The sequence below is a fragment of the Salminus brasiliensis genome, chromosome 15, assembly GCF_030463535.1.
Source record: "Salminus brasiliensis chromosome 15, fSalBra1.hap2, whole genome shotgun sequence".
Taxonomy (NCBI): Eukaryota; Metazoa; Chordata; class Actinopteri; order Characiformes; family Bryconidae; genus Salminus; species Salminus brasiliensis.
The window spans coordinates 13371001-13383297 of record NC_132892.1 but is presented as its reverse complement, the minus strand read 5'-3'; the positions used below and the strand labels follow the sequence as shown (position 1 = coordinate 13383297).

Genomic DNA, 12297 nt, shown 5'->3' with positions numbered 1-12297 from the left:
TTTGCTCTGTACAGGATGTATCAACCAGCAATTTTCTGGCTGTTCTCTGTGGAGATGAAGCACGTGTTAAGAAACAGACGGGGACCAAAAAAAGTCTTAAAAAGGTAATTTCTCAACTGTATAAACACTAAACGACTAAACGTCCAAATATGTCAAAAGTATTGACACAAGTGTTATTGGAGAATTGGAGATACTAGGTTTTTAAAAAACTTCTACAAAAGTTGAAGATTCAACTTAAGCTTTACTCCAGTAAAAGTGTAAAAGTACTGGTTTCAGAACGACTTCAAGTAGAAAAGAAAAAGTAATGGAAGGAAAACAAAGACCAAACGCTTAGGCCGCACCACAGGGGTCTATAGTGCACTACCACCCATCCCCCTCCCCAAAAACCCATTTCTCTAAAAGCCATAATGAGGAGAATGTTCTATTAAAATGTTGATGTTGAAAAATGTGGGGCTGCACTAGGCTCCTGTTTCTGCTGCAGATCTGCCCATTGAAAATGAAGCATTTTAGTAATATCAATTCTATTAAAGGAGCATCTCTGTGCTCTACTGAGCATTAACATGTGCTTCATGGAGGAAAATATGAGGAGTCGTTGTCTAGAAGTTTTGTAATGGTGCCAAAAGTCTGGATATGGGGTTTTTTATTTTTTTTGGTTTTTTTGTTTTTTTGTTTTTTGAAGGATGATGAGCCGGAATGAAAACTAAAGAAAATGAAATAGGAGTAACGAGGCTGTTTTTAAAATGTAAGGAGGAGAAAGTTTAGATGATTGGGTAAAAATGTGAGGAGTAGAACTAAAAATTAATTACTCCAGTAAAGTAAATATAACCAAAATTAAACATAATGAAGTATTTGTACTTTGTGACTTGACACCTCTTGAAGCATCTGATTATTAAATGTAAAAATAATAACAACAAAATAAATACATACATAATAATAATAATAATAATAATAATAATAATAATGATAATAATAAACTGTCTACCTGTTTTCATCAACAGGGGTAAAAATAACAACATTTTTGTATACCTTTCGGATCATGGGGGTAAAGGACTGTTTGCCTTTCCCAATGATACAGTAAGCTGTATTCCTGTTTTCCTAATTTTCAGAATTTTATACATTTAAAATCAGCATCTAACATGCTTTACCTCATCTCAGCTTCATGCGTATAACCTTGTTGACACCATAACTAAGATGCCTAGATGCCACCAGTTCTCAAAGGTCAGTAGGAACACAACATGCCCAGTCTTTCATTTCTGAAAGTAATGCTATTGACATTGTCCTGTACAACACTGCAGATGGTGATTTACATGGAAAGCTGTTTCTCTGGATCCATGATTGAACATCTCCCAAAAAACATAAACGTAAGCTGTTTACTTTAGACTTTATCGATGGTAGATGGCTTTTTCATTTCACACAGAAGAGGACAATGTCCTTATTGACAGTCTTGTGCTCCAATAAGAGAGGCTGAAGTAAAGGAGATGCTGATCCGATGTTTCCAGACTGAAGACCCTTCTCTTCCGAGAGTACTTAGGCGAAGAGTATTATGGTCTCCATACTGACTTGTGTTTAGTAGAGTGTTAGATTAGAGGATCTTTGAATTTCAGTCTATTAAAACATGCTGAGGTTCTTCTTGAGTAAACAGTAAAGCACTTTTGTAAGTCGCTCTGGAGAAGAGCGTCTGCTAAATGCCTTAAATGTAACTGTAATCTAAGGTAAGCTGAGCTTGAGACTCCTTGTTTGAGCTATTATTGTAAAGGAAAGTGGTGCAAAGACATACCTATTGACTCAAAATCGCACACCAGTTACTGCCTTTCGACCTTGTCCGACATCGCTACCACTGTGATAGCACACTGGATACCTGTGGGACGTTTTGCCCATGTATCAGTTAGAGCATTTGTGGGGTGAACAAGAGGGCCTGGCTCACAATTTCCATTCTAGTTTATCATAAAGATGTTCGATGGACAGTTGATGGAGGGAAGAAATTTCACCTGCTCATTTCTTGATACAGCGGTGGTTCCTATTACAGTACCACATGGACTCCGGACGCTGATGGCAAAGCATGGCTCAGGATTTTAACTTGCGACCCCTGGGCCATAGTGGTATGATATTAGACTTCTGATCCACTTGGAAGACTAAAAATAGTAATATATATATATATATATATATATATATATATATATATATATATATATATATATATAAAACCACTGCCAATTGTGATCATTGCCGGACAGCTGACACACTTGGAGGAAAGCGCTGGATCCCCAGTCTCATCGTATCAGCTAACAGACACCTGTGCCAGCCAACATCGCTTAAGAGTGATGAGGGGAGAGAGCACCATCTACCCTCCTAGAGAGAGCACAGCCAGTTGTGCTTTCCTGGGCTCTGGCTGCTGATGGCAAAGCATGGCTCGAGAGTGGCAGCACATTAGACCGCTGAGCCCTGAACATAAGATCCTAAGTTGAGTGGTAGTACTGTTACAGCTGATGGCACAACACAGTATAAGGACTTTTTTATTTACAGGGTTTTCATTGACATTTCTTTTTCAAAAAGTCTGACCTGACCAGAACAACCTTCCAGGACCAGTTTCAGTATTTGAGATGCAATGTGACAGAATCTACCCCCTGTCATTATGGAAACACAGTAAGTACTTGCAAAGGTTCTCACCATACAAAAAGTATCCTAATTCATTTGAACTGAATCGAATCTAAAAAATCCTACAGTAAAACCTACTGTAAAATTGAATCACCTGAACTGCTTCTTTTATTCTCAATGTCCAGGAGCTCAGCAAACTGGCCATTGGGGACTTCTTGGGTTGTCCAGACCCAGAAACTCAGGCAGAACATGCTCATAAAGCAAACTCTTTTGCACCAACACATCTTACCCCATCCCGTGAAGTCCCACTGATGATTCTAAAGAAGAAAATTGAGAGCGAGAGAAACCTTGAGAAAAGAGGAGCTCTGGAGCGAGATCTTTGCAAACTTGAGCAGGTAAACACTGAAACCAGTCCTATATTATTATTTCTCAAGCAGAACCTTTGGCAAATTGAGACATTTGTGTATATTGTGTAATCCATCCCAAATGAATGCCAAAAAAGCTAAAAAAGCAAGTGTTTTTTTTCTATAATGCACACATTTAATTTCAGAGCCAGGATTAAAAGGGCTGTGAACGCCATTGCTACTCACCCTAATGTTAAAACCATCAAAGGAGGGAGAGCCCACTGTCCACTGACTCATCTCCTCCTCCTCTGTATTCATAAGCTGAAGACATGGTCTGAACTAGCAAAGCAGGTTTAGTGCTTCAGTAAGACCATGGTGAGGAGAACCTCTGGTGTCGAAAGCAGGGAACAGCAGGGAACAGCAGTGACAGATTGTGCACTGATATCTTATATCTCCAAAAAACTTTACATAAGGGTGAAAAAATCTTCTTAACTTTCAAAAATCATTTTGGAGCATTTCTATTGATCCATTTATCATGAGATTCTGATACTATGTGAAGAACAATGTTAGATTCACATTATGTCATAAAGTGTAAGACGACAAAATGAAGATATAAGGTTTTTGTGTGACAATGACTACTTTTACCTTTTTAGCTGTGGACTGCATCAATAATTAACAGTATAAGTGTAGCCCACAGGTTTAATATTTACTTGTTGTCCCCAAACAACCACTGGCTCTTAAGTGATTAAGGTGCACATTTTAATACTGTACATTTTAACAATGCTATTTTTAATCTTTATTAAAATCTAAAAATGAGCTTATTAAGCCTGAGGTACACTACACAACTTGTCAAATCTCACATTTCCCCACTGAGTTTTGCTGCGTGGAGGAATGCAGCTGGAGGTGAGTAGCACAGCACATATTGGAGGCTACCCTACATGTGAGATAGATGTTGGCTTCTTATATAAATTTCTGTTCCACCTTAAATGATGCTGTAGTATTGTACTAGTGCCAGAATGTAGCTGTTATGTCAGTTAAGGTGGAATGTAGATTTAAAAAATAAGAAACTGCTGAATAACTGCCAAAAAACTGTACTTCTTGTGTTCAGGTTTCAAAGCTTATTGATGGGACCCGTTCAAATTTAGGCACTGACCAGTATACACTACTAGGTCACGCTCAGCATTAGGTTTGATAAGCTCTGACTGGGAGGCCAAAAAATTAGAGTCTGCAACCCTCACACACTGCTTATGTGAGCAAAAACATGTGGATTGTTTGAATAGAAAACATGAATACAGAGACAAAATTAGGAAAAAGAAAAAACGCTTGTTTCATAATCTATTTTCTTCCTTCTGGAATTTTTTGGCACAAGGCAGGAATATTCTCTGGGATGGTGTCAGCCCTCCTTATTGCGCCCTTCCCTGGGGCGCCGTCCACAGGCTCATAAAAGGACTTCTGCCTCGTTTGTGTTGATTGTGTTTATGTGGGACTGGGAGCATTTAAGGAGCCTCGCTCCAGCCTGTAGTTGCTGTGAATTTAAGCGCTATGTGTTTGTGGTGTGATCCTGTTAGCTGGTATCTTGTCTTGTTCAAGTGGTCTTTGTAGTAATGTGAATGTGTAAAATGGTTATGTTTTTGAGAACCAGTAGGGGGCACTAGAGTAGAGCTACTGTGAGTGTCTTAGAAGAAGAAACCAGTTGAAGCTGGTAGCTGCCCAGAGAACAGTGTTGTTGTGAGTTCCAGCACTTGGTTAATTAAAGACAACCTAAAGGTGTGGTTGGTCTGTCTTTTTTTGTACTTTTGATATCACGGATATCACATCTGGCGACGAGGAAACAGTGGACAATAATTCAGCTCTTTGGACCTTTTTTTTTTTTTTAAAAGAGGACTGTGCAAGGTTTTTTTTTTGCAAGACATCCAGAGCATGGCAGCTATGGTAGGAACTCTCACTCCTTTTGATAATGGAAATCAGTCCTGGGAGGAGTATTGTGAGGTGTTATCACATTTCTTCGAGGCAAATGAGATTACAGATGCTGCTAAGAAACGTGCAATTCTTCTTAGCTCGGTGGGAAGTCAAACCTACAGTCTCATGAGAAACTTGTTAAGTCCTACCAAACCAGGGGAGAAAACCTATGATGAGCTGGTGGAACTGCTGAAAGCGCATTACAACCCCAAGCCAAGTGAGATAGTACAGCGTTTCAAGTTTAATTCAAGGAATAGGAAACCAAAGGAGAGTGTTTCTGAATATGTGGCTGTACTTCGTGAACTGGCTCAACACTGCAATTATGGAGATAAGCTGACAGAAATGTTGAGGGACAGGCTTGTTTGCGGTATTGAAGATGATCGCATGCAGCGTAGATTGTTAGCGGAGCCTGAGCTAACATATGACAAAGCCCTGAAGCTTGCTCAAGCAATAGAGACTGCTTCTAAAGATATTCAGGATCTTCAAGGACAGAGTAAGTTTCACAGTGTCGTGGCAGACAAGCGGGAGATGGTGTGCAAGTTCTTTGCAGGACCAAAAGCACGAGATGGAAACTGCTCACGTACTGTTTGCTACCGATGTGGAGGTGAACACATGGCGCCAGAGTGCCGGTTTGCAAAAGAAAAATGCCACAAATGTAAAAAAGTGGGACACATTAAAAAAAGGTGCAGAGCAAAGTTACCTGTCGATCACTCCAGGCCTACAGGGGGAGGAAAGAAAAGGTATGAAAAAAGGGAAAACAAGCAGTCAGCCAATCACATCAGTGAAAATTCCAACTCAGAAAATGAAGCAGAAGAGATATTCACAATGCACAATTTAAAAGAGACAAACATTCCTAAAGTAGAGCCAATCAAGCTTCAGCTCAAAGTTAATGACTTGAATGTCAACTTTGAAGTAGACACTGGGTGTAGTGTTACAATTTTGACGCAGGCAGAGTATGCAAAACTAGAAAGCAAGGAAAACATTTCGGAACTAGGCAAGTGTTCTGTGAATCTCAAAACGTACACAGGAGAAAGAGTAGAAACCTTAGGTGTAGCAAAGGTCAGTGTAGTGTACAAGGACATTGTCAAACAGCTACCTGTAGTAGTAGTGGCAGGTAAGGGTCCAAATTTATTAGGGCGTGGGTGGATCAGAGAACTGGCTGTAGACTGGTGTTCTTTAAACCAACTTACTGCGACTACGCAGACAGTGCAGGACGTACTGGCACAGCATGACATGGTGTTCAAGGAAGGATTGGGGACATGGAAGGGTCCTCCCGCAAAAATCCATGTTGACAAAGAAGCTGTTCCAAGGTTTTTCAAACCAAGACCCGTTCCCTATGCAATGAAGCAGAAAGTAGAGGCAGAGATAGATAGGCTAGTAGAGGAAAACATTCTAGAACCTGTGAAATTCTCAGAATGGGCAGCGCCTATTGTTCCAGTTTTAAAACCGGACAAGTCAGTGAGAATTTGTGGTGATTACAAATTAACGGTCAACCGAGTATCCAAGTTAGAGCAGTATCCGATTCCAAGAGTTGAGGATCTCTTTGAGAAGTTGGCAGGTGGTGAGAAGTTCACCAAGTTAGACTTAAGTCATGCCTATCAACAAGTGACTCTAGATGAGGAATCCAAACCTTATGTCACTATTAGTACGCACAAGGGTCTGTTTGCAGTGAATCGACTTCCTTTTGGAGTTTCCTCCAGTCCTGCAATCTTCCAATGAATCATGGAGGGATTACTGCAGGGAATCCCCAATGTAGCAGTGTATCTTGATGACATTCTACTGACGGGCAAGAATGACCAGGAACACCTCAAAGCCCTAAGTGAAGTTCTAACAAGGTTAGAAGAAGCAGGCTTGCGGCTAAAACGGAGCAAATGCTCGTTCATGGGCAAAGAAGCAGAGTTCCTGGGACATAAAGTGGATTCTACAGGACTGCACCCACTGCAGAATAAGGTCAGGGCCATTCAGGAAGCACCTTCACCAACAAATGTGACAGAGCTCAAGGCGTATCTTGGATTGTTAAACTATTACAACAGATTTCTACCAAATCTGTCAACTTTGTTAGCTCCTCTACATCAGCTACTGAGAAAAGATACCAACTGGCACTGGGGAAAGGAGCAAGAAGCTGCTTTTGAGAAATCTAAAAAGCTCATGCAGTCATCGCACGTGTTAGTGCATTATGACAGTCAGAAGGATCTCATTCTCTCATGTGATGCATCACCCTACGGGGTTGGGGCTGTGTTGTCACATCGAATGTCCAATGGGGAAGAAAGGCCCATTAGTTTCATGTCGCGAACACTAACACCAGCGGAGCGCAATTATTCGCAATTGGACAAGGAAGGACTTGCTGTGATGTTTGGAGTGCAACGCTTTCACAAGTACTTGTATGGTAGAAAGTTTACCATTTGCACTGATCACAAGCCCCTTCTGTCCCTTTTCAATGAAATGAAAGCTGTTCCTCAGATGGTATCGCCAAGAGTACAACGGTGGTCAGTAGCCTTGCGAGCTTATGAGTATGTCATTATCTACAAGCCAGGCAAAGACCATGGCAATGCTGACGCTCTGAGCAGATTGCCACTTCCATGTTCAGAAGTGGTAAAGGAACAGGAAGACAGAGTGCTAATGATGGAGGAAATAGCACTGGTGTCTGATGGTGATGTGCGCAAGTGGACAACCAAAGATACTGTTTTGTCCAGGGTCAGAGAATACATAATGAGAGGCTGGCCAGAGCAGGTGATGGATCCTCAGTTTATGCCATTTGCTGTGAGAAAAGATGAACTGAGTGTCCAAGATGGTTGCATCTTGTGGGGTGCACGTGTGGTGGTGCCAAATAGGGGACGCCAAGATCTCCTGAACCAACTACACCAATGCCATCCTGGAGTTACCCGAATGAAGGCCCTAGCCAGAAGTTATTTCTGGTGGCCAAAGCTTGACCAGGATATTGAAGCTACAGTGAAAAGATGTTCAAAGTGTCAGGAAATGCAAAAATGTCCAGCTGTAGCCCCACTTCACCCATGGGAGTGGCCGGACAAACCATGGAGACGATTGCACATCGACTATGCAGGACCATTTATGGGACAAATGTTTCTCATAGTCATTGATGCTCATTCCAAATGGTTAGATGTCTATCCTGTACATGCAGCTACCTCTTCTGTTACCATTGAGTGTCTGCGCAAAAGTTTTAGCATCCAAGGACTACCAGAAATGATAATTTCAGATAATGGTGCTTGCTTTATGAGTGCAGAGTTTAAAGAATTCATGACAAAGAATGGAATTACACACGTGACTTCTGCTCCCTTCCATGCCTCCTCAAATGGTCTTGCGGAAAGAGCAGTTCAGACGTTCAAGACCATGATGAAAAAAGCTGGAGAAGGCAGCATCTCTACAAAAGTGGCTCGAGTGTTGTTCAGTTACAGGATTACACCGCAGTCTACAACAGGGAAGTCACCTGCAGAGATGTTACAAGGTAGAAAACTTAGGTCAACCTTAGACCTGGTGCATCCAGACTTAAAGAGGAGGGTGATTGAGAAACAGGGCAAACAGAAGAAGAGTCACGACAAGCAACGCCAGGGTCGAGAATTTGAACAAGGAGTTGTGGTAATGACAAGGAATTTCAGCCATGGTCCTAAATGGATTCGGGGACTCATTGAAGAAGTGACGGGTCCAGTATCCTACAAGGTCAGACTGGGTGATGGCAAGATTGTACGAAGACATGTGGATCAGATTTTGGCTGGAGCTGAGAACAGTCAGATCTCAGAGATGAATGTGTCAGACAGACTTTCAAATCCACTGTTGCTAGAAACAGACATAGCTGAAACCATCAAAATCTCAGAAAAGGAACAGACAAAGGACTTTGTCAAGGACTCTGAGATTCCAAATCCGCAGGGACAATCCGTGAGTGTCAGTGTCAGTACTGACAATTCTCAGAGTTGTGGAACAACATTGCGTCGCTCACAAAGGACTGTAAGGAAGCCTACTCACTTACAGGACTACGAACAGTAAAAAAAAAAAAAAAAAAAAAAAGAAAGAAAGAAACAGAGAAAACTGAAAATGAAAAAACAAGAGAGAATGCAATTGTTATGTTAATGTTAATAGATTGCTGTTTGTTTGCTTTACTGATTTAGGTGATAGTTGTTTAAAAAAAAAATAAAAAATAAAAAAAAATAAAAAAAAGACTACCTACTTTGTACTGAATGCAAACGGAAAACGAAAGATTCATTTTGTGAAACAGTATTATAAATGTTTTTTTTGTTCGTTTTTTCATTAAGTGAACTCTTTAAGAGGAGGGAAATATGTAGTAATGTGAATGTGTAAAATGGTTATGTTTTTGAGAACCAGTAGGGGGCACTAGAGTAGAGCTACTGTGAGTGTCTTAGAAGAAGAAACCAGTTGAAGCTGGTAGCTGCCCAGAGAACAGTGTTGTTGTGAGTTCCAGCACTTGGTTAATTAAAGACAACCTAAAGGTGTGGTTGGTCTGTCTTTTTTTGTACTTTTGATATCACGGATATCACATATGTACTGAATAATCACTTACCAGTATCACAGCTGTTTATCAACAGTCAGACCCTAGACCCTTGATTGTCCACCTTCATAGAGGGAGTCGGTAATGGGATCCTGCGAAACTGTACGACAAAAAAGAAAAAAAAAAGTCAATACATGTACTGAATGATCACTTACCTGTATCACAGCTGTTTACCAATAGTCAGACCCTAGACCCTTGATTGTCCACCTTCATAGAGGGAGTCGGTAATGGGATCCTGCGAAACTGTACGACAAAAAAGAAAAAAAAAAGTCAATACATGTACTGAATGATCACTTACCTGTACAACAGCTGTTTACCAATAGTCAGACCCTAGACCCTTGATTGTCCACCTTCATAGAGGGAGTCGGTAACAGGATCCTGCGAAACTGTACAACAAAAAAGAAAAAAAAAGTTAGTATATGTACTGAATAATCACTTACCAGTATCACAGCTGTTTACCAACAGTCAGACCCTAGACCCTTGATTGTCCACCTTCATAGAGGGAGTCGGTAATGGGATCCTGCGAAACTCTACGACAAAAAAGAAAAAAAAAAGTCAATACATGTACTGAATGATCACTTACCTGTATCACAGCTGTTCACGAACACTCAGACCCTAGACCCTTGATAGTCCACCTTCAGAGAGGGAGTCGGTCACAGGATCCTACGAAACTGTACAACAAAAAAGAAAAAAAATAGTCAATACATGTACTGAATGATCACTTACCTGTATCACAGCTGTTTACGAACACTCAGACCCTAGACTCTTGATAGTCCACCTTCAGAGAGGGAGTCGGTAATGGAATCCTGGGAAACTGTACGACAAAAAAAAAAAAAAAAGTCAATACATGTACTGAATGATCACTTACCTGTATCACAGCTGTTTACCAATAGTCAGACCCTAGACCCTTGATTGTCCACCTTCATAGAGGGAGTCGGTAATGGGATCCTGCGAAACTGTACAACAAAAAAGAAAAAAAAAGTCAATACATGTACTGAATGATCACTTACCTGTATCACAGCTATTACGAACAGTCAGACTCACACAGTTCAAGATGGACAGAATACCTGCCAGCCAGTCATAGTAGAGAATGGAGATGCAGATGGAGAAATCCTTGTTAGTCGTTTCCACCTTCACAGCATCCTGGGAAACTGTACGACAAAAAAGAAAAAAAAAAAAAAGTCAATACGTGTATAGAAACTGAATGATCACTTACCTGTATAACAGCTGTTTACAAACAGTCAGCCTCACACAGTTGAAGATGGACAGAATACCAGCCAGCCAGTCATAGTAGGGAATGGAGATGCAGATGGAAAAATCCTTGTTAGTCGTTTCCACCTTCATAGAGGGAGTCGGTCACGGGATCCTGGGAAACTGTACGACAAAAAAGAAAATAAAAAAGTCAATACGTGTATAGAAACTGAATGATCACTTACCTGTATCACAGCTGTTCACGAACAGTTAGACCCTAGACCCTTGATTGTCCACCTTCATAGATGTATATACATGTACATGATCACTTACCTGTATCACAGCTGTTTACCAATAGTCAGACCCTAGACGCTTGATAGTCCACCTTCAGAGAGGGAGTCGGTAACAAGATCCTGCGAAACTGTACAAGAAAAAAGAAAAAAAAGTCAGTATATGTACTGAATAATCACTTACCAGTATCACAGCTGTTTACCAAAAGTTAGACCTTAGACCCTTGATTGTCCACCTTCATAAAGGGAGTCGGTAATGGGATCCTGCGAAACTGTACAACAAAAAAGAAAAAAAAAGTCAATACATGTACTGAATGATCACTTACCTGTATCACAGCTGTTTAGAACACTCAGACCCTATACAGTCCACCTTCAGAGAGGGAGTCAGTAATGGAATCCTGGGAAACTGTACGACAAAAAAGAAAAAAAAGTCAGTATATGTACTGAATAATCACTTACCAGTATCACAGCTGTTTACCAACAGTCAGACCCTAGACCCTTGATTGTCCACCTTCATAGATGTATATACATGTACATGATCACTTACCTGTATCACAGCTGTTCACGAACAGTCAGACCCTAGACCCTTGATAGTGCACCTTTAGAGAGGGAGTCGGTAATAGAATCCTGGGAAACTGTACGACAAAAATGAAAAAAAAGTCAATACGTGTATAGAAACTGAATGATCACTAAAAAGTCAGTATATGTACTGAATGATCACTTACCTGTATCACAGCTGTTCACGAACACTCAGACCCTAGACCCTTGATAGTCCACCTTCAGAGAGGGAGTCGGTAACAGGATCCTGCGAAACGACAAAAAGAAAAAAAAAAAAAGTCACTACATGTATAGAAACTGAACAATCACTTACCTGTATAAAAGCTGTTTACGAACATTCAGCCTCACACAGCTGAAGATGGACAGAATATAGCTGTATTTACCTATATAGAGTTGTGAAGTGAGAAGCAAATGGATAGACTCTTGTTAGTCATTTCCACCTTCAGAGAGGGAGTCGGTCACGGGATCCTAGGAAACAGTACGACAAAAAAGAAAATAAAAAAGTCAATACGTGTATAGAAACTGAATGATCACTTACCTGTATCACAGCTGTTCACGAACAGTTAGACCCTAGACCCTTGATTGTCCACCTTCATAGATGTATATACATGTACATGATCACTTACCTGTATCACAGCTGTTCACGAACAGTCAGACCCTAGACCCTTGATAGTGCACCTTCAGAAAGGGAGTCGGTAATAGAATCCTGGGAAACTGTACGACAAAAATGAAAAAAAAGTCAATACGTGTATAGAAACTGAATGATCACTAAAAAGTCAGTATATGTACTGAATGATCACTTACCAGTATCACAGCTGTTTACCAACAGTCAGACCCTAGA

At 40.7% G+C, this 12297-nt stretch overlaps 1 pseudogene; it reads left to right on the top strand.

Annotated features, from left to right (window-relative positions):
• LOC140536283 (legumain-like) overlaps positions 1-4383 on the top strand; it is a 286563-nt pseudogene extending 282180 nt beyond the window's left edge.
• Positions 4384-12297: the final 7914 nt, after the last annotated feature.